The sequence below is a fragment of the Macaca thibetana genome, chromosome 8, assembly GCF_024542745.1.
Source record: "Macaca thibetana thibetana isolate TM-01 chromosome 8, ASM2454274v1, whole genome shotgun sequence".
Lineage (NCBI taxonomy): Eukaryota > Metazoa > Chordata > Mammalia > Primates > Cercopithecidae > Macaca > Macaca thibetana.
In genome coordinates, this window is record NC_065585.1 from 138,182,933 (window position 1) to 138,201,518 (window position 18,586).

The following is an 18,586-nucleotide window of genomic DNA, read 5'->3' on the forward strand; positions in this document are numbered from 1 at the left end:
CTCAAGGTTTGTAAATGCACCAATTGGTACTCTATCTCGCTAACTCTGTATCTAGCTAACTAGCACTCTGTGACTCTGTGTCTAGTTCAAGGATTGTAAACGCACCAATCAGCACTCTGTCAAAACAGACCAATCAGCGCTCTGTAAAGTGGATCAATCAGCTCTCTGTAAAATGGACCAATCAGCAGGATGTGGGTGGGGCCAGATAAGGGAATAAAAGCAGGCTGGCTGAGCTAGCAGTGGCAACCCCTTCTAGTCCGTTCCAAGACTGTGGAAGCATTGTTCTTTTGCTGCTTGCAGTAAATCTTGCTGCTGCTCACTCTTTGGGTCCAGGCTGCCATTGTGAGTTGTTATGAGCTGTAACACTTACCACAAAGGTCTGCAACTTCACTCCTGAAGCCAGCGAGACCACGAACCCGTGGGGAGGAATGAACAACTCCAGACGCGCTGCCTTTAAGAGCTATAACACTCACCATGAAGGTCCACAGCTTCACTCCTGACAGCGAGACCACGAACCCACCAGAAGGAAGAAGCTCCAGACGTATCTGAACGTCTGCAAGAACAAACTGCAGACACACCATCTTTAAGAACTGTAATACTCACCGTGAGGGTCTGCGGTTTCATTCTTGAAGTCAGTGGGATCAATAACGCCCCCAGTTCCGGACACAACAGGAGAAAGAGGCTCATTCAGGGTGCTCTGCGTGTGGTCACGGGTGGTGGAGAGCAGGAGGGCAGTGCTTCTCTCTTCCTGTTACAGGTAGTTAAGTACGAGGTAGGCTGGAGAGGGCTCTCCCCCCACCCACTGGAAATGGCAGGTGATAGTTCACAGTTATCGCATTGCCTCTCTAAAAATAATTTAGCAGGGCCAAGGAGAGGCCATTTCCTGATGGTCCTCACCTATTAACATCAAAATGTTAATTGAATGCAGACCCCAGGGAGAAACAACTTCCTGCGCATACATGTTCAAGGACAAAGATGGCAGAGCGTGACTTTCCGCGTACCCTCCACCAGAATAAGGAAGAAAATCTCCAACATGCATGCATGTAACTCCCTGCCACACTGCGCATGCTTATTTCCTAGAGGCCAGGAGGGCGCTGCGTGCCTACAACGCCCTTCCAGGTTATGCGTGCTCAGTTCCGAGGGGTAAAGGAGGCTGTGTATGTGGGCAGCCTGCTGTAAGGGAAAAATCATGGGAACGAGCGGAGGCTATAGAAGTCCTGGGATCAGGCGGAGCTTGCAGTGAGCCGAGATCGCGCCACTGCACTCCAGCCTGGGCAACAGCGTGAGACTCCATCTCAAATAAATAAATAAATAAATAAATAAATAAATAAATAAATAAAAATAAAAGTCCTGGGATCCAGCCAGGGGCGGTGGCTCATGCATGTAATCCCAACACTGTGGGAGGCCAAGGCAGGCGGATCCAAGGTCAGGAGTTCCAGCCTGACCAACACGGTGAAACCCCGTCTCTACTAAAAATACCAAAAGATCATCTGGGCATTGTGGTGCCTACCTGTAATCCCAGCTACTCAGGAAGCCGAGGCAGCAGAATCGCTTGAACCCGGGAGGAGGAGGTTGCAGTGAGCTGAAATCACAACCGCCACTGTACTCCAGCCTGGGCAACAGAGCGAGACTCCAGCTCAAAAAAAAAAAAAAAAAAAAAAAAAAGTCCTAGGATCCCAGTTAAATGGACCTTGACCATCTCTCTCTAACCTTCACGTGCCTGCTCTGTTCTCTTCCAAGCACACCTTCCTTTCCTGTTTTAAGGCCTTTTAAAATAAACTTCCACTCCTGCTCTGGACTTGCCTGGTCTCTTTTTCTCCTTTATGCCCCTCAGTCAAATTCCTTCTTCTGAGGAGGCAAGGGCTGAAGTTTCTATGGACCCATATGTGATTCCCCGCAGGAAACTGGGATCTCTCCCACCAGCCACATTCCTAGGCCCCTGCACAAGTTTGCTAGAGGCGGGGTCCTGGGGACAGGAGCTCCCAGGCATGCGCCCTGCTCATCATGAGCAGGTGGCATTGAGACCTGGAGGCAGCACCGGCAGAGGAAGGAAGGGCTCCTGGGCACCCCCAGCCTAAGGCCAGACCCAGAGCCACCGTTGCAGGGGCCGTTGCAGACAGTGGCCCAGAGCACAGTCCTGGGGCCTGCACAGCACCTCACACAGGAGACCACCTAGAACATTAGACTTTCCAGAAACTTCAGGGAAAATAATACCTCTCGTGGCTGTGTAGCTCTGAGGTGTTGAGGGGCTTATGGATAAGCTCAGCCGTCACGTGGCGCAGCTCAGGGGCTCTGTGGGGGAGGCTTCTCCTCAGTCCCCGTGCCTGTCCACCCCTCATCTCTTCTCGCCATCACTTCCCCAGGCTCCCGGTCCCAGGGTTCTCAGGTGAGGCAGCTACCATAGAAACCTTGAAATGTGTGTGCTTGGGCGCAGTGACCCAGGTTAGTACCTCCAATTGTCTATCCCAGGGAAGGCCTGAAGCTGTAAAACTCCACTCAGAGCGATGTCATTATCTTTTCCCTCTGGGACCCCCAAACCCAGCCCGTACACGTCTCTTTGTGTGTGTTTACGATCTCTTCTCTGTCCAAAACAGTTTTTGAATAGAAACATTCTATGTACTCATTGCACATGAATATTAAGTGTATATAAACACTTGCATTATATGACATGCGATGTTTATACATACTATGTAAAATATATGCTAAATAATGTTTTATTTTATGAGAGAATTTCTGAGTTGAATTCTCTTAATCCAGGGTTAAACACTTCTCCTTAACGCCTGTATCAGTCATATATTTTCTTGATTTTAATCCTAACATGTTTATAGTGCTTCTACACAAATTAAAGTCTCTAATCCAGTTTGAATTTTTTTGTAAATGGTATTTTTTAGAGTTCATGATCATTGATCTTTTCAGAGAAAGCTTTTGATTTTCTTTTTTTACAAATACTGTTTGTTTTCTGTTCTTTTCAGTGATGATCGTTTTGTCTTTAGTAAACCTTTTCATGTATTTTTAAAAATAATGTTATTCTAATTTTTAAATAGTGTATTGTGGAAGGTTGTTTTGTATTCCTTTCTTTTTCATTAATGAAGGCATAAATTGCACTCTGAATACAGCTTTCATTGAGTTGCTTTGAGTTAGAGATGATTTGTTTTTTGCTCGTATTTTCACTGCATTCAAAATAACTTTCTGCTTTTATTTCTTTGATTAATGAGAGCATTGCTTAATAATCAAGTACTTCTTTTGTTTCTATTGAAGTGAAATAAAGATAACATACAATTAGACATTTTAAAATGTCCAATTCAGTGACATTTAGTGTATTCACAATGTTGTGAAACAACGTCTCTTTGATTTCAAAATTTGTAATCACCCCAGGAAAATAGCTCTACCCATTAAGGAATTTCTTCCATTCTCCTCTCTCCCTATCCCTTGGTGACTGCTGATCTGCTTTCTCCCTCTATGAATTTATACTCTTAAAAAGTTTTCCAAACCTGAAAGAGGTTTTGTTTATGTGGGTTGTATCTGTCAGTACTAGAAAGTAAAACTGAGTTAAAGTAAATGCGAATCAATTAATTTATGAAAATAATAATCCCTTTACATATCAATATGCGTATTTTTAATGAAGAAACTAAAATCAGTAGAATTAAAATAAATCTATTTTATGTTTGGTTCAACAAAAGATGGTTGAATTATTCTGTTGGCTTCTGCATGCAATTTATAGCCATGACACCTATCGTGTAGCCTCTAGAAAAATTTACTGTGTGCTCAGGAGAATAAAAGAGGACGGCACATACCGTCTTAATCTTCTTCTTATGAAAATTCTTTGCTCCTCCAAGACATCACGAAGAGTTTCTGCTCTGTCCCATTGAAGGTTTCTGGGACCATACTTTGAAAACTACTACTTAAATGATTTGTTATTTCTGTCTGGAAATTTAAAGATTTTATTTTTATTCAAGCAACTCATGAATTTTACCATTATTTACCTATGTCAGTATCTTTTTATCCATCTTATACATAAATGGTGAAGTTGTTCCAAGTGTAATCAGGGAAAATTTCCTTTATTATTACTTTCGTCATTATTTATTCTACGTCTGTTTATCATTTTTTTTTTTTTCTGGGAAACTGGTTATTTGAGATATTTTCTCCAGGATATCTTATATATTTTAATGTGCAAGTTATGTATTTAATTTTTCCTTCTGTTAATTGTGTTATTATTTTTCACTTCTTTGCCAGCTCACTAATTTGTTCTCAGCACAGGTCACCCTCATTTTCTATTCATCTATTACATTTTACCCCCCTGCCACGTTGTTAATACCATAAAGTCTCATTTTAAATTATAACTAAATATCTGCAAATGTTTAGTTTTTTAATTTTTTAAAATTTTTAACCTTTCTTCCAATATTTTTGTCAGCTGTCTCCCAGAGTAGTAGTATTTCTCTGGTTGTTTTCTATGATGAAGCCTGTCTTTGGCAATGTATTTTACTTAGATAGATCATCATATCTACCTGCTTAATTTCTGGGGCTCAGGTCTACCAATTGTTATTCAAGCAGTTGGAATCCCACAAGGGGAGGACAATGCAGCACTCTAGATCCCACTGATGAACAGAGTTTAAGTTACAGTCTACCCCAAATGCCCTTTGCGTTCATTTAATTAACAAACTTACTGAATTCTTGAATTCCTGCTCTGTTCCAGACACTGGGCTGGTGCTTAAAAAGAGGGGAAGGTGCCATACGAGACACAAAGGTAGGCCGGGGCTGAGGAGGAAATCCGCGCTGGCCTCAGTCACTGTCAGACCCGTGCCCGCCTATGCAGTCCCAACAAACTACCTCCCCAGGTCTTGTCTCACATGGCAGGAATTTACTTTAAAACATCTGTCTTTGTAAGACAAACAACTTTGAGACATCTCCTGCCTATAAATGTAGATTTATTCTTTCAGATAAATATATAAAATTCAAGTGTTATTTTCAAATAATTGAAATAGCTTTAAAAATCTCCCTAAAGTGACTTTCGTAGATCAAAAACGGGGCTCAGTTGAATTATGTTCTTACTGTATCTGTTACGTGATCAAAAAAGAAATCGCTTTTTCTTCTTGTCAGTTCAGCACTTGTTGAGAATATTGCGTTTCCTCATTTTTTATTAAGTATTCTTTGAAAGATAAATAAAATGTAATCTTTTAAAGAAAATATTCTACTTAGCACAGTATTTTCATGTACTAAACCTATTATGACCGAAGAATTTGTTTATACCATGTACTGTTTGTTAGCGATGAGGTAACAGATAAAAAAGATTGAAAACCCTAATTACATTTTGAGGAAGAAATTGTATCCACTGCTCCATAATGCATTATTAAAGTGGCAGGAGAAACATTAACTTTTTAACCATCATGAAGAAAAAAATCAAACACGTTCCTGCTGAGCCACGACTTAATGGTGGTTCCATATTTCATGCAATATTGCTACAGGCAAGCAGAACGCTGGTACTGAGGCTCTGTCATGCTGGGAAAACTGGCACTAAGTGGATGGAGTCTGCAGAAGTGAAGGGGCATGTTATGTTTGCGCATGAGCAGCTGAATCACTCATGCATCGGAGATCCAGAAGAACCTCTCTCTTGTGACTTACGTTGACCCCTAGGCCGACTGGAACTCTACTGCAGAGTTTCCCCTGTTCTTAAACTTAATGCAGATCAACTAAAGCCATGGCGTTTCTAACTGGAAACCATCAACATGGAGAATAGTTTCTTTTATTTTGATAGTTTATGTTTAAGGATCAAACTACTAATTCATCAATGTAATTTTTCCACTACATGATGAGCAACTTCAGAGTCAATGTTGGATCGCAGCCTCTAGGGTGTTGCAGTTTATCTTTCTTCTGTAAGTCAGCCGATGTATAAATGCAGGTCAATGCAAGGTGTCTAATTGTTATCATCGTTGTCTTTAAAGAAGATTTTATTTTCTGGCAACCCAGTCCTGTCTGTAGCATGACAGCAAATGCCCACAGGAAATGCCCTGGACCCTGGCAAATGTAGTGAGTGATTTCATGCAAGCCTAGAGACATGTCTCTCTCCTGGCATGAGCCTCTCCATGTGTGTTTTCACCTGCGTCAACACCTGGAGCTTGCCATGGAGGCACAATCTTGAATTGGGGCTGGATGAGGAGACCATGTCCCCAGGGCCAGGGATCCTCTCAATCAGTGAAAGATGGAAGCAGGTCATTGCCCCAACTTTCCATCTGTTAGAGGCAACAGTGCTTGTGGTTGTCTTGTGCACTTCTTGGAGATCCTGGTGGGATCAAGTCCCCACTGCTCACAGCATGAATCATGAAATGTGCCCTTATAATACTCCTCTTCCTCCTCCTTTCCCTCATCCCTCTTGCCCCTTCGATCTTGTACCTAAAATCATCTCCCAAACAAACCACCCACCCTCAAGTTCTTCAATTAGTTCCCCCCAGCACAAAATAACCCCCAAATAGACACACTCAGTGTTGCTAGCTTCTCTCTTTGCTCCTGACAGTGTAATAATAACCTTTTATATTGGTGCTTAAAATGTATACTTTTCCTTAAATTGTTAGAGCTTCTATATACCTCATCCATGTGATAGTTAGAATGGTTTGAAAAGTAAAATGGTGGTTTCCAGGGGCTGTGAGATTGAGGTGTTGGGGAGATCTTGGCCAAAGGCTACAAAATTTCAGCGAGACAGGAGGAATAACTTTAAGAGCTCTGTTGTACAACATGGTAACTGTAGTTGGTAACATTATATTGTATTTTTGAAAATTGCTAACAGAAGATTTTAAGGGTTCTCACCACAAAGAAGTGATAAGGATGTAAAGCAATGCATACATTAATTAGCTCAATTTAGCCATTCCACAATGTATCCATTTTTTTTTTCTTTTTTCTTTTTTTTTTTTTTTTTGAGACTTTGAGACGGAGTCTCGCTTTGTCACCCAGGCTGGAGTGCAGTGGTGTGATCTCAGCTCACTGCAAGCTCCGCCTCCCGGGTTCACACCATTCTCCTGCCTCAGCCTCCAAGTAGCTGGGACTACAGGCACGCACCACCACGCCCGGCTAATTTTTTGTATTTTTAGTAGAGACGGGGTTTCACCGTGTTAGCCAGGATGGTCTCGATCTCCTGACCTCGTGATCCACCCACCTCGGCCTCCCAAAGTGCTGGGATTACAGGCGTGAGCCACCGCACCCGGCCTGTATCCATATTTTAAAACATTATGTTGCACACATAAATAGGTATAATTTGTATTTATTAATTAAAAATAGTTTTTAAAAACTTAGTAATATCACACTCATGAATTAGAAAACTCTAGTTCAGATTTCATGCATTTTAGTTGTTATATATGCAATTTCTTACCCTGGTGATAAATATTTTCCAGTAGCCCATCATCAGTTATTCTACTAATGCTTTTTGTACCAATCAGTGTTCTGAAAAAAAAAAAATCTCCTTTTTTGTTAGTTTCTCAATAATGAGAGCATTGAAAATTGGACATCCCTTGCAAAGAAAAATGTCTCTTCAGAATGATAACTGGGTAGTAAAACTGCTTTTGATTGTAATAGTCATAGTGAAGAAATGCACATCTCTTCCAGCTGATTAAGTCACAGTATTATTGATTGTTGGTTTTATTCATTATTAAGTTGGTGGAATGGGACTCATTGGACTTTCCATTATTTCTTTAGGAAAGTTGTACTTGTAGATAATATAAAGCAGTAAGTATGTGGAATTGATGTTAGAACAGGGTCATCATTCATCATGAACAAGTTCACAGTCAAGATCTTTGTCCAGCAAACAAATATAATATACATAAAATAAAATACCAAAAACCAAACTATTCAAAACAACTTCTTGAGAAAATTTCCCTGCCAATAAAGAAGGATCACATTCAAAGTGTATCTTAAAACCTAACGTCTTTCCCCTATGTTCCTTGTTCTCCCTCCTTCTCCTGTATGGTGTCAGTGCTGCCAAAGTCCTGTTCGTTCATTTATTAAAGCCTCTGTCCCAAGTTTTAAGCCCCTTATACTCTTCAAATGCAGACTAACATAACTTTGTTTTTATTTTTTAACAAATATATATAGCACATACTATATATGGGACACTGTTGTTGTTATTATTATTATTATTTAGACGGAGTCTCGCTCTGTCACCAGGCTGGAGTGCAGTGGTGCAATCTTGGCTCACTGCAACCTAAGCCTCCCGGGTTAAAGCAATTGTCCTGCCTCAGCCTACAGAGTAGCTGGGACTAAAGGCATGCACCACCACACCCAGATAATTTTTATATTTTTAGTAGAGATGGGGTTTCACCATGTTGGCCAGGCTGGTCTCAAACTCCTGACTTCAGGTGATCCACCTGCCTCGGCTTCCCAAAGTGCTGGGATTACAGGCATGAGCCACTGCGCCTGGCCTACCATTGGAGATTTTAACACGCCTTTTAACTAATAGAGCAGGTAGACATAAGTTAACAAGGCTGTGGAGACTTTGTTAGGCCTATTAACAAATGTGACCTACTTGACCCTTGTAAAACACTCCTCTTCAACAGCAGAAGACAGTCTTTTCAACTGCACATGGAACGTTCACTGATATAAACTATACTCTATACCATTAACAAAAAGGCTTAGTAAATTAAAAATGCTTGATACTGTGTTATATTATCTGATCACAACATAGTTAGACTGTAAATTGATAACAGAATATATGGGAAAGCTCCTCCTATTTGGAAAGTAAACAAAGCTCTTCTATATAACCCATGGGTTATTTAGTTTCCAAATATAAGGAGCTTTCCAGTGGGTTATGTAGAGGAGTGTTGTTTAATTTCCAAATATGAAGTACATATTACCTAAAAATTAAAAAAAAATTAAACTGGATGAAATGAAAACAGAAAAAAAAGCTTTTAAAAATGTTGTCAAATAAAATCCAGTGATTTATAAAAAGGATAGCATGTTTTAACCACTGGGGTCACTTTCAGGAATACAAGATTGGTTTAATGTTCTTGAAAATCATTGTAATTCATAATCTTAACAGACTGAAAATTAACACCTGCATACATGATCATATCAATAAATGTGGAAAGAACATTAGATAAAAATTCAGCATCCATTTATCATACAGCTTTTCAGCTGACTAGGAACTGAGAGAAACTACCTGAACCCAATAAAGGGCATCCATGTAAATTTTATAGTTAATTTCTTACTTAATGATGAAAGACTGAATATATTCCTCATAATATCAGAAACAATAATAATATCCACTTTTACAACTATTCAACATGTAATGAACTTACTAAGCAAGTGCCATGAACAAGAAAAATAAAGGCATAGAGATTAGCAGTATGAGATAAAATGTATTTATTTATATTATGTGATTGTTGTAGATTTTTGTTTTAAATCTAGACAAAAGTTACTAGACATAGCGAGTGAGGTGGCACTGTTGCATGGTTCAAGATCACAATTTAAATTGATACTAGCAATGAGCAATTTCAAAATAAAATTTTAAAAATTATAGCATTTACAAAATTAAAATATGACAGATTTAGTAACAAATTTAACAAGATACATGCAAGACTGCATCCTGAAACTATAAAACACAGCTGAGAGAAATTACAAATGATCTAACAAAAGATGAAAGAATGAAAAGGAGAGATAATACTAGACCATGGGTGAGAAGACTCAGTGCTTTTAAGATGTAAGCTTATTCATCTGTAGATGGTCTGTAGGGTCAACACAATTCCAGTCAAGAGCGCCAAAGGATGTTTTATTTATTTATTGACACACTAATTGTAAAATTTATATGAAATTTCAGAGAGCCAAGAATAGTCAACATGATTTAAAAAGAACAAAGTGGGAGGACGTATATGATTTGAAGATGTCAATATTGAACTAAAGTAACCAAGGTGGTGCAGGATTGCTCAAGGGAACAGGCAAGAAAATCCAGAGACAGGCTGGCACATACGTGGTAAAATGGTTTTGTTTTTTTTTTTTTTGATGAAAATGTCAGGTAATTCCATAAGGAAGAGACAATCAACATTTGTACTGAGGAGATGAAACTAGTTCACTGTTTCTCTAATATGGAAATTACAATACCAAGATGAATACAACTTGCAAGATCAAGTAATTTAGAACAGTTGCTAAACCACTGAGATTTATTCTTTGTAATAATCTTATTTCAAAGGGTGCACTGGGATTATGTGAGATCATGGGCATGGAATCAGTTCCAAGGTGCAAGCGATAAAGTCCTCCACAGATCACCATCACTCTTTACATTAGTTTTGTAAGAAAGGCAAAAGTAGTGCCTACATCCTAGAATGTTATGAGCAAAATTTAAGTCAAGGGCTTTAAATACTGTCTGGAACATAACATTTCAATACATTTAAGCTATTAGTAATAATAATCATGGTAGTCTTAGTAGGAGCCGTGTCTTGAGTGAATAGTCAGTACATTCTTACGTCTACAGCATTTCTGGAATAATGATTCACTACAATCAGTATTTACCTTTTATACTACCTCATGTGTGTGTTGGTGGGTGAAATCTAAAATTGCTTGTCATCTACTTTCATATCTCCAGTTCCAGCCCATTTCTTGTTTTTCTATCCCCTAGTGACCTAAGGCAAGCAAATGAGCTTTAAATGCTGATGAGCTGTCTGGACTGTAGTCATTTCACCGAAGTAAAATCATACATCAGGCTTAGTTAATACTGTGAGTTAACACTACGTTAGTTTGCCTACTGATGATATTGTGAGTTCTTTTAATAGTTTTTTTTTTAAACTTGCCCTGTCTCTGAAAAATTATATGAATCAATGGCTTTCACTTTTATCAATAAACATTGGAAATATGGGAAATGCACAGTTGAAGAGTAACCATGAAAACAACTGAAAAGATTAGCAGTTACACTATTGAAGTTATTTGCAATGTGCCAAAAAAAGTTAAAGCCCTTCATTTATACTGTGCAGGATTATTACCTTTATGACAGTTTTGTGGACATCACTATGCCCATAGTAATTTTAAGTTAATTTAATTTCTTACTATACTAGTGATTATTTCAATTTACCTACATGATGGAGAAAGTATTATTCAGCTTATATTCATCTTTCATGTGTAAAGACAATTTTCCAGAAGAAATAGTTAGCTTCTGTTTATTTTTTTTGTTTTTGTTTTTGTTTTCTTTTTTGCTCATGGTCAAATTATTGGCGGTTGTTGTTCAAATTGTGTATCACTTACAAAGGCTTAATTTTATAATTATGTGGGGTCAGCCTGTTCACATTGTCTTAAACAGTTATAAAATGAAGGATTGTAGAGCTCTTTCTGGATGTCCTGGACATCTGACATTTCACACTTGACGTGTGGGTGAAACGCATTCGATGTGTAATTATTAGATATCTTTGTCATCCTTGTAATGCTGAAGAATAAGAAAGTGAGAGACGGTGTTCAGAAAAACTGATTACGGGGATAAATTAGAAAACAGAACCCGGAATCAACTGTCAAAGCTGTGGCCAACTCATAGAACTAGCTGTAATTATTGGATTGGCTGGGGGAAGAAACACAAAAACAGAAGAGATCATCTGGGTATTTGTAAGAAAATAGTTGAGAACATGTTTTTGAAAAAAAATGTGTTAATTTGAAATTTTGTCAGAAGACAAATATCCTGAGGCATCTTCACCATAGACCTTTTTATCTTCCACCGTTCCCAAAAAGTGAACCCACCAATTTTAAAGGTAAAGTGTCTGTTAGTGAATTTGTTGGCATATCTGGGAATTTGCACAATAAGTATTTTTAAAGTTGTAGACAATTTAAATTTCCTTGAATATGTGTGTGGTAATTAAAACTCAAACTCTGCCTAATCTAAAGGTTAAAGTGATCTGACAACATCAAGACTTTCAGGGAAAAAAACCAAAAAACAGAAAGGCTTCTTTTATCAGTTGAGTATGAAGAAGAATCACCCACTCACTTAATTGTCAATATTCAGTCATAGACAGGAACACATCTTATTTTGGTACAAAAACTATTCTTTAAAAAATAAGGCATTATGCAAAAGTTAATTATCCAGGGCACAAACTGACAGGTTTGATGTTTCTACTTTGCCCTCTCTTTGAAGGAGACACCTTTTAAAAAAACAACTTGAGAGACTGTTTTCTTAACTTTTTATTTTCAAACCATTTCAGACTTACACAATTGTTGCATAAACAGTACACAAATTCCATGTAGCCTTCACTAAAATTCCCCACATGTTAATATTTTATCACATTTGCTTTATTCTTTCTCACTATATGTTTTCTTGAAATAGTTGAGAGCAAAAACAGGAACATGTTCTTTCATAACTACAGTGTAACTATTGAAGTCAAGATATTAACTCTGATTTAATATTATTGCCTAATTTACAGACCTAATTCACATTTTACCTAACATCCCACAAACCGTGTTTTCTGGCCCAGAACCTAATTCAGCCTCACAGGTTGCTTTTAGCTGCCATATCTCTTTCATTTCCCTAAATAGGAAATGGCATTTTTTTCCTTCCATATCCTTTATACTTTTGAAGAGTAAGGGCCAATTATTTTACAGGCTGTCCCTAAATTTGGGTTTATTTAACTGTTTCTTTGTGATTAGATTCAGGTGATTAATATTTTTTGGCAGAAATGCCCAGAATTGGCATTGTGTCTTCAGTTCATTATAGCAGGGGACACTTGATGACTTGTCCTATTAATTGTCATAGTAACTTTGGTGTCTTGGTTACATAGGGTCTACCAGGTATTTCAAATGAAAAGTCACTATTTTTCTTTTTGTAAGTAATATATTTTTTGAGAGATTCTTTGAATCTAGTACAGATTCTATTTTCAATATTTCTATTCACTAATTTTAGCATCCACTGACTGATAATTTTTGTCAGAAACAATTGCTGGAATTCTATTTTTGTTTTTTTGTTAAATAAATAAAAGCAACTTATAAGACATTCTGATATAACTTAGTCAGCTATATGACCTTTTTTTTTTTAAAAAAAAAAACAAAATTGAGTTCACTCATTACCAGAATACTTCACTCTTATAGTTCTACAGTTGTCAAGGGGGATAAAGTGGTTTTCACACATTTATAAAATAAAGATAGAACTAAAATTATTTAAAATGTTTATTGTACAAAGGTTAAACCAAAACAGTTGATGAAAATCGAACACCAGAAAACATCCTCAATTGAGTCATTTTTATATTATTTATCATAAGGTAACAATGCATTCAACTTGTTTAATGAGAAACATAAAATCCAAAGTTGAATCCCACGTAATCTGGGGTAATGGAGAAATTTTATTACGTTTATCTTACTCTAGTCTCTGAAAAGTATGATTTTCCTGAGTAACAAAATAAAACTTAATAATTTAGACCTAACCTTAGTAAAGTACTAGTGAAACTATCACAACGTATCTAATTCACTGTGTTGCTGCCAGTATTTTTTAAACTAAAAGATTAAAAAATGTATCACAATGATGTATTCATTTGATTTTATTACATTGTCACATCAGTTTGTGGAACAATACTGTAGCTGAATCATTGCCCTTATGGTATGGTATTGCCAAAATATTTTTCTTATCCCACTAACTGTTTAAATAACAAATAATAAATCCAGACATCACACATGCATTAGTATTTTGAGCATATGTTATATTAAGAAGACAGAAATGAAAAAGGGCATGAGGAAAAAGAACCTATAAATCATAAACAGTTTTTAAAGTTAAACCGAGGCTAACCAGTCAGTAGAATGGCCAGACCAACGTCACATTTAGAGGAGAAACTACATCTGGCTCCCTGTGAAACTGAACTGAGCACATTTTAAGTCTTCGTGCACTGGTGTCCTGCTGGGTTGAGGGTGATAGTCCCTGATAGTGACTTGCTCATCTGGGTATCTGTGTCGAAATAGTCCAATGGGCCAGGTGCGGTGGCTCAGGTACCATAAATGTAATGCTTTGACTTAGCAATGTCACTTTGAGAAAAGGTACTTGATTTAAAGGAGCAGTCCTCTACCATTTTGCCACCTGACACCAGTTTCCTGGAAGACAGTTTTTCCACCGGAAGTGAGGGGATTGGTTTCAGGATGATTCAGGTGCATTACATTTATGGTGTACTTTATTTCTGTTAATATTACATAGTAACATATGATGAAATAATAGTACAACTCACCATAATGTAGAATCAGTGGGAGCCCAGAGCTTGTTTTCATGCAACTAGATGATCCCATCTGGGGGTGACGATCCCATCTGGGGGTGACAAATCATCAGGCATTAGATTCTCACAAAGAGCTTGCAGCCTAGATCCCTCACATGCCCAATTCACAATAAGGTTTGCGCACCTGTGAGAATCTAATGCCACTGCTGGTCTGACATGAGGAGAGGGCAGGTGATAATGCCAGCAATGGGGAGTGGCTATAAATACGGTGGAGGATTTGCTGGCTGGTCCACTGCTCACCTCCTCCTGTGCAGCCCAGTTCCTAAAAGGGCACAGACTGACACTGGCCCATGGCCAGGGTTGGGGACCCTTTTGGTTTAAGGGATTGCACTAAATTTTCACTTTTCCTTCTATATGAGGGAACAGAGGAAAAATTGGAATCAAAGGATTGTGTGTGTCCATGATGCTTTATGCAAGATTTAGCTCTGTAGTTAAAAAGTAAATAAATAACATCTGGAAAAAATCTCATTACATTCTAGTCAAACTCTGCATGGGCTTGCAGTTGAAAAAGAGTTTCATTTTTTTCATTAAGTCTTATCTTCATGAATTACCATATACTTATTATTAATAGAAATGTGTAGGTAGTAAAATATCCAAGGAAACCCACAGCTAGGAGAGAAAGCACATTAAAACCAAGTGCATTTAAATCAAAGCTCCTTTTATTCAGATTCCTCAAAGATGCATTTAATAGGACCTCAGTGTTTCAGAAATCAAAGAAAATTTACAGTTTGATGGACAGAAATATTTACAATTTTAAACTTTTGAGAAATCAAAAATTACTTGAAAATTATTATCAGCATTCATTACACAATGCAGAAGAAAAATTGTAAATGGCATAGGAGGTCTTCAGAACATCTGGTTAAAATAATATTTTGGGAATTTGTAATTCAGCAAGTCAGATTTCAACTAAATGTTTAATTAATATATGTGCTAGGAACATTTGAATTGTTCTGTAGCACAGTTTAAATTTTACTAAATATTCTGAATATTTTATTTTGAAACGTGCTTATATTTCTTCTTAACTGCATACATATGAGTTATTTTCTAGCATAAAGAATAGATAAATTTTAAGGTGATGGATATTACAATTACACTGATTTGATATATTGAATTATCACATGTAGCCTGTACAGCTATTATGCCTCCAAAATATAAAAACAGTAGAAAAGTAAATGATAATTTGGACATATATATAAAATATGGACAAATACATATATATATATTTAAAATATAGACATAATCTCGGGGGGAGAAGGGAGATGGCACAAGGAAGAAGCGTATGATTAGTTTTTAATAAACTTCTTGGGTTAAGTTGTGGTTTTTAAGATATTTGTTATAGTCTTAATAATATTTTAATAAAAAGAGAACTATGTATACAACCAAACAATTTGAAAAATAAGCTACTTTAAAAATGAATGCTAATATGAAATTTGTATTATAAAAAGCAATGTAGGTATATTATAGAAATTTGTGAACATCTAGGAAGTCCAAAGAAGAAAATTAAGATTACATATTGATTGGCAGTGTTGTGATGTATATGTTCTTGTTTGTCTGTTGTTCTTGAATACCTCTATACACACAAAGAAACCTACATACACATACATACACACACAGAGAGAGGAAATAATTTAAATTTTACTGAATATACTGAACATTTTATTTTGAAATGTGCTTATATTTTACTTAATGACATACATATTACAAACATTTTTGTCATTATTTTCAATATAAATTTCAAAATAGCTTACTATTTTCCCATACAATTGCTAACATACTGAAATACAAATTTTGAAAAATATTAAGTGTATATATAAATTCATCACCCTAAAATGTCTATAATTAATAGACATTTCAGAGTCTGATTTCTTCTGTAGGCAAAATTAACTTCTCTGTTTACCTGTAGTAAACCTCTTTCAAAAATAATAAGCATGAGATCTTTCATGTTTACAACACAATGACAAGCTTAAAATAACTTGTATAGTAGTACTATCTTACTTTGTAAAAGAAAATGTGTAAGGCATATCTGCATTTAGAAGTTATTTATATATTTTTGTAAATCTACACATCTTCAGTATTTCCATTTAAAATATGGATTTATTTATTTTTATTTCAGTAGTTTTTGGGGTACAGATGGTTTTTGGTTACATGGATAAGTTCTTTAGTGGTGATTTCTGGGATTTGGTACACCTATCGCCTGAGAAGTGTACACTGTACCCAAAATGTAGTCTTTTCTCCCTCACCCGCTTCCTACCCTTCTCCCAATACCCAGTGTCCATTCTGTTATTATTATGCCTTTGTAACCTCATAACTTAGCTCTCACAAGTGAGAACGTATGACATTTGGTTTTCCATTTCTGAGGGACTTCACTTAGACTAATGGTCTCCAGCTTCATCCAAGTTGCTGCAAAAGGCACTATTTTTTTCTTCTTTTTGTGGCCAAGTAGTACTCCATGGTGTATATATACCACATTTTCTTTATCTACTAATTGGTTGGTGAGCACTTAAGTTGGTTCCATATTTTTGCAGTTGTGAATTGTACTGCTATAAACATGCCTGTGTGCGTGTGTGTTTTTCATATAATGACATCTTTTCCTTTGAGTAGATACTAAATGAATCTAGTGAGATTGCTGAATCAAATGGTAGTTCTACTTTTAGTTCTTTAAAGAATCTCCATACTGTCTTTCATAGTAACTGTACTAGTTTATATACACACCAATAGTGTAAAAGTGTTCCTTTTTCACCACATCCATGCCAACATTTATATTTTCTTGACTTTTTAATTATGACCATTCTTGCAGGAGTAAGGCAGTATCTTGTTGTGGTTTTAATTTGCATTTCTCTGATAATTAATGATGGTGAGCATTTCTTTTTAATGTGTAAAACATGGATTTTAAGAGTTTATTCATGATGAACTACGTTTGTGTTGGATTCTTTTGTACAGTCTGTCACTCAGAAACTGTGTTTGACTGGTTTATTCTCCACAGGGCAAGAACTATTTTTCTGTAATTCAGTAAACTCTCAATAATTTATGCATTTTAGGAGATGTATTTATTCTGTCAGACTGTTGGCTCAGTAATTACTATATTGGAATAAAAATCCATTTCACTATACATGTAATATTCTACCCCACCCCATTCCACACACTCATACTCCCTGCCTACGAATATTACTTTTAAGAACTAATGAAATGTTACTGTGTTAGAGAATGATAGAGTATCGAGCATATAGACAGACAGTTGTCACATTGAATGATTCACTTGCCTTCTGAAAATGTTTACTTTGTCTGAAATAAAGATATGTTAGCTAAATATTTTACTGAAGAAAATGTTTGGATTCGTCTGAAGTGTCACATTCACAACAAAGGCAGTTGATATAGATTGCTGAGATAAGGAAAACAGCTTATGTTTGGGTCTATAATTGTAGAGGCAACTCCTGCCATTCAAAATAATTAACAGGAGCAGACTTCAAAGAGACTTGCAGTGACCTGATGGGGCAGCCCAGCCCTTATCCGGGGATTACACCATGATTTCCAAGTAATGGCTAAAAAAAAAGATACATTGGTAGCATCGGTCCTCTCAAATCATCCCCCAACAGAACCTGTCCATTCTCGCCAAATGAAACTTGTCCCCATCCTCTGTACTCAGTGTACTTATCCCCACCACAGATCCACTGCACAAAGACATCAAGCTCTACTACTAATTTGAAGCCCAAGTCAAAACTAGCCTCCCACCGATTGCATTCAGTGTATTCAGTTTTGACTCTATTACTTTATGTTGTGTTATGCTTTTTTTCTTCCAAAATACAATTTATTTAAGGAACTTCAGCATGCAATTTTTTCCCTTGTGCTCCGTAAATTTAATTTTTTATACAGTAAAGCATTTTACACATGGGTTCATCAGTGACTGGATGTTGCCCAAAAATGACAGGCAATGTCAGTGCCCAACATTGATTGACACAATTACCAGAAATTAATAAAATATTTATTTATATCTAACATTTTATATGGTTCACACTTTCAAAATTTCTACTACACGATCCTGCATAATCCTCAGAATATTGTTAGAAGTTAATTAGGAAAGCATTTGTATTTTATGTTAGATGCTGGTTTTTATAGTTATTTTGAAATTCATATGATATGACTTAATACGGTCACAGTAAGTTAGTATGTAACTAAACATTAGAACTGAGGTTTAATAAAGTTTTACAACTCTTTAAATCACAAAGTTTTCTGTGTATACAGTAATTCAAGTAATATTTGAATTTAATCATAAACTTTAAATAATAAAGTTTCCTGTGTAAGCAGTAATTCAAGTAACATTCTATGTGAGGCTCTCATGACATACGAATATATTACATCTGAATCAGTAAAATCTTACATGGTGGTGTAAT

The 18,586-nt window shown here is 36.6% G+C and overlaps 1 protein-coding gene across 1 annotated transcript in view; it reads left to right on the top strand.

The window, feature by feature from the left end:
* The window catches only part of CSMD1 (CUB and Sushi multiple domains 1), a 2,043,790-nt gene that overhangs the window by 1,049,041 nt on the left and 976,163 nt on the right, over positions 1 to 18,586 (top strand).